The following is a 5,540-nucleotide window of genomic DNA, read 5'->3' as shown; positions in this document are numbered from 1 at the left end:
CTAGGAGAGTCGTGTTGAATGTCGCTTGGGAGTACCACCTCATCACCGTAGACAAGGAAAAAAGGCTACCCAGTGGATATGTTTGGAGTAGTATTAATGCTCCAAAGAACTGAAGAAATCTCATCCATCCAACATCCTGGAGTTCACGTCAACGGGACCATAAGTCGGGGTTTAATCCCTCTCAAAATTTCTTGATTTGAACTTTCAGCTTGCCCGTTCGACCGCGGGCGTGCCACAGCCGGATATGTTCCTTTGGGGAAAAAAATTTCCATGGCCCCTTTTGATGAATTTGTACCATTGTCTATGATAATACTGTGGGGATAGACAAAACTATATATTAGCTTTTTCAAATATTTCACCGACATTTATGCATCGCAGTTACAGACAAGTTATGCCTCAACCCACTTGGTGAACTTATCAACTGCCACTAGGAGTGTGTCTTTTTATTTGGTGACATTATAAATGGTCCCACCATATCAAGCCCCTAGACTGCGAACGGCCATGTGATTGGGATCATGCGCAATTCTTGAGCCGACACATGAGCTTGTCGAATTACTGACAAAAATCCTATTTGGGGCAGCATGTGACTAATTAGGGTTAGGGCTGCCTCAAAACCTCTAGTACATATAGGAAGGAGGGAGGCGAGGAAGCAGCCTCAAAACCCTCAAAGGGTTCGGCCGAAGTTGAGGAGGTGGACGAGTCCACCTCCAATGCTACTCCTAGTAGGATTCCTCCATTCCCCACTTGGGTTTTTTTCCTTCCCACCTCCTAGCCGCATTGGGATTTAGTGGGAGCTTCGGCCAGCCCACTACGGGCTGGTACACGTCCTACCATAGCCCATGAGACCCTTTGGGGTGGGTGGGCCCACCCGATGGATCCCGGGAACCCATTCGTCACTCCTCGTACACTGCCAAAAATGCCTGAAACTTTTCCAGAGTTCAAAAACCACTTTCCTATATATAAATCTTTACCTTTGGACCATTCCAGAGTTCCTCGTGACATCCAGGATCTCATTCGGGAATCCAAATAAATTTTTGTTAGCAACAAACATAACTCAATAATACCGAAACGTCAATGAACCTTAAGTGTGCAGAACCTGTGGGTTCAACAACTATGTAGACATAACCTGAGACACTCTCCTGTCAATAACCAATAGCGGGACCTAGATATCCATATTGGCTCCTACATATTCTACAGAGATCTTTATTGGTTGAACCCCTATGTCAAGGATTCAGTTAATCCTGTATAACATTCCCTTTCTCCTTCGGTATGTTACTTGCCCGAGATTCGATCGTCGGTATCTCTATACCTACTTGAATCTCGTTACTCGCAAGTCTCTTTACTCGTTCCGTAATACAAAATATCGTGGCTAACTCTTTAGTCACATTGCTTGCAAGGCTTTTTGTGATGTTGTATTACCGAGTGGGGCCCGAGATACCTCTCCGTCATATGGAGTGCCAAATCCCAGTCTTGATCCATGCTAACTCAACGGACACCTTAGGAGATACCTGTAGAGCACCTTTATAGTCACCCAATCATGTTGCGACGTTTGATACAAACAAGGCATTCCTCCGGTCTCAGTGAGTTACATGATCTCATGGTCATAGGAATATATATTTGACATGTAGAAAAGAGTAGCAATAAAATAACACGATCACATGCTACGTTCATAGTTAGGGTCTTGTCCATCATATCATTCTCCTAATGATGTGATACCATTATCAAGTGACAACACTTGTCTATGGCTAGCAAACCTTAACCATCTTTGATCAACGAGCTAGTCAACTAGAGGCAAACTAGGGATAGTGTGTTGTCTATGTATCCACACATGTACCTGAGTTTCCATTCAATACAATTTTAGTATGGATACTAAAAGATTATCATGAACAAGGAAATATAATACTTCCTCCCACCCAAAATTCTTGTCTTACATTTGTCTATATATAAATGTATCTAGTCAAGTTTTAGTATTTAGGTACATCCATTTCTAGATAAACTTAAGACAAGAATTTTTGGACGGGGGGAGTAATAACCAATTATTGCCTATAGGGCATATTTCCAACAGTCTGCCACTTGCACTAGAGTCAATAATCTAGTTCACATGACTATGTGATAGTAATGAATCTAACACCCATACAATTCTGGGTTTTGATCATGTCTTGCTTGTGAAAGAGGTTTTTATTCAACGGGTCTGAAACTTTCAGATTCGTGTGTGCTTTAAAAATCTCTATGTTATCCTATAGATGTTGCTACCACGTGCCATTTGGAACTATTCCAAATTACTGCTCCACTATATGAATCCGGTTTACTACTCAAAGTCATCTGGATTAGTGTCAAAGCTTGCATTGACGTAACCCTTTACGATGAACTATTTTATCACCTCCATAATTGAGAAATATTCCTTAATTCACTAGTTACTAAGGATAACTTCTGACCACTGTCCAGTTATCCATTCCAAGATCAGTTTTGTACCCCTTGACAGATTCATGGCAAGGCATACATCAGGTGCGGTACACAACATACCATGTTATAGAGCCTACGGCTAATGCATAGGGGACGACCTTCGTCCTTTCTCTTTCTTCTGCCATGGTCGGGCTTTGAGTCTTACTCAGTATTCACACCTTACAACACAACCAAGAACTCCTTCTTTGACTGATCTATTATGAACTCCTTCAAAATCTTATCACCGTATGTATTCATTTGAAAGTTCCATTAAGCGTTTTGATCTATCTCTATAGATCTTGATGCTCAATGTTCAAGTAGCTCAATCCAGGTTTTCCTTTGAAAAACACTTTTCAAACAACCCTATATGCTTTCCAGAAATTCTACATCATTTCTGATCAACAATATGTCAACCACACATACTCATCAGAAATTCTACAGTGCTCCCACTCACTTTCTTGGAAATATAAGTTTCTCATAAACCATGTATAAACCCAAAATATTTGATCATCTCATCAAAGTGTATATTCCAACTCCGAGATGCTTTCTCCAGTCCATAGAAGGATCGCTGGAGCTTGCATACTTGTTCGCATCCTTAGGATCGACAAAACCTTCTAGTTGTATCACATACAACCTTTTCTCAAGGAAACCGTCAAGGAAACAATGTTTTTCATCCTATCTGCAAGATTTCATAGATAACGCAACAACTGCTAACATAATTCCAACAGACTTTTAGCATCACTACGAGTGAGAAAGTATCATGATAGTAAACTCTTTGAACTTGTCGGAAACCTCTTTGCAACAAGTCGAGCTTTCTAAATGGTGACATTCACCATCATTGTCTGTCTTATTTTTAAATATCCACTTCTACATAATAGCCTTACGACCATCAATTAGTTCTTCCAAAGTGTACACTTTGTTTTCATTCATGGATCCTATCCCGGATTTTATGGCCTTCAGCCATTCGTTGAAATCCAGGCCCACCATCGCTTCTCCATACCTCGTAGGTTCATTTTTGTCCAGCAACATGACCTCCAAGATAGGATTACCGTACCACTCTGGAGCAGTATGTTTCCTTGTCGACCTACGAGGTTTGGTAGTAACCTGATACGAAGCTTCATGATCACCATCATCAGATTTCCACTTCAATAGTGTAGGCTCCACTGGAACATCTTCACGTGCCCTGCTACTCATTGGTTGAAGTGATGGTTCAGTAACCTCATCAAGTTCCACCATCCTTCCACTCAATTCTTTCGAGGGAAACTTTTTCTCGAGAAAGGACCCATTTCTAGAAACAAACACCTTGCTTTCTGATCTGAGATAGGAGGTATACCCTACTATTTTGGGTGTCCTATGAAGATGCATTTATCCGCTTTGGGTTTGAGCTTATCACGCTCATACTTTTTGACATAAGCGTCACAGCCCCAAACTTTTAAGAAACGACAGCTTAGGTTTCTCCAAACAATAGTTCATACGATGTCATCTCAATGGAATTATGTGATGTCCTATTTAAAGTGAATGTGTTTGTCTCTAATGACTAACCCAAGAACGATAGTGGTAATTCGATAAGAGACATCATAGTATGCAACATATCCAATAGGGTGTGACTATGACATTCAGACACACCATCACACTATGGTGTTCCAGGAGGCATGAGTTGTGAAACAATTTTCACATTGTCTTAAATGTATACCAAACTCGCAACTCAGATATGTATTTACCACCACGATCACATCATAGACATATTATCCTCTTGTCACGACGATATTCAACTTCACTCTGAAATTGCTTGAACTTTTCAATATTTTAGACTTGTGATTCATCAAGCAAATACACCTGTATCTACCCAAATCATCACTGAAGTTAGAACATAACAATATCCATTGCGTGCCTGAGAACTCACTGGACTGCATACATCAAAATGTATTATTTCCAACAAGTCACTTGCTCATTCCATCTCACAGAAAAGGAGGCCTTCAGTCATCTTGCCCATGAGGCATGATTTGCATATCTGAAGTGATTCAAAATCAAGTGAGTCTAAACAATCCATCTGCATGTAGTTTCTTCATACGTTTACACCAATACACATGGTTCGCATGTTCCAAACGATTCAAAAATGAGTGAGTTCAAAGATCCATCGGCATGGAGCTTCTTCATGTGTTTTATACCAATTTGACTCAAGGGGCAAGGCCACAAGTAAGTGGTACTATCATTACTACTTTGTATCTTTTGGCATCAATATTATGAACATGTGTATCACAACGATCGAGATTCAATAAACGGTTCATTTTAGGTGCAAGACCATTGAAGGTATTATTCAAGTAAACAGGGTAACTATTATTATCTTTAAATGATTAACTGTATTGCAATAAACACAATCTAACCATGTTTATGCTCAACACAAACACCAAATACCAATTATTTTGACTCAACACTAATCCCGATGGTAGAGGGAGCATGTGATGTTTGATCACATCAACCTTGGAATGACACACATCGTAACCTCACCCTTGTTAGTATCTGTTTATTCTGTAGCTATAATTTTGAGTTACTAATACTTAGCAACAGAACCGGTATCTAATACCCGGAACTACTAGGGGTACTAGTAAAGTACACATCAATATCATGTATATCCAATATATTTTTGTCGACTTTGCCAGCCTTCTCATCTACCAAGTAACTAGGGTAGTTTCGCTTCAGTGACTGTTCCCCTTTTGTGGCCGTCGGAAAACACACACCAATGACGGCTCACAAATCATTGTATCTAACGTGAGTATATAAAAGGGGTTTGGCCTTCTAATGGCCATATAAATATTCGAACACTTCAGGTTCTTCGAATTCTTCGGGTCTTGAGAGTCTTCGATTGGTGTAGCTTCAAATCTTCAAATGCATGATGAAATCCTCTTTACTTTGAAGTGGGACTCAGTTGATCCTTCATGTCGTCAAAGGGGTAAGGGCATTGTCTAATTATGTGAGGTGAGAGAGAACGTTTGATGAATTCAGAAGACATGAGAAGTAAAAGGTGTTCTTGAAAAATAGAAATTTTAGAGATCCTTTCCTAAGAAATTTCCAGTTTCTAGGGTCACGTCCTACAGTCA

The sequence above is a fragment of the Hordeum vulgare genome, chromosome 6H (assembly GCF_904849725.1).
Source record: "Hordeum vulgare subsp. vulgare chromosome 6H, MorexV3_pseudomolecules_assembly, whole genome shotgun sequence".
NCBI classification, from domain to species: domain Eukaryota; kingdom Viridiplantae; phylum Streptophyta; class Magnoliopsida; order Poales; family Poaceae; genus Hordeum; species Hordeum vulgare.
The sequence above is the reverse complement of the archived record's forward strand: the minus strand, read 5'-3'. Positions refer to the sequence as shown.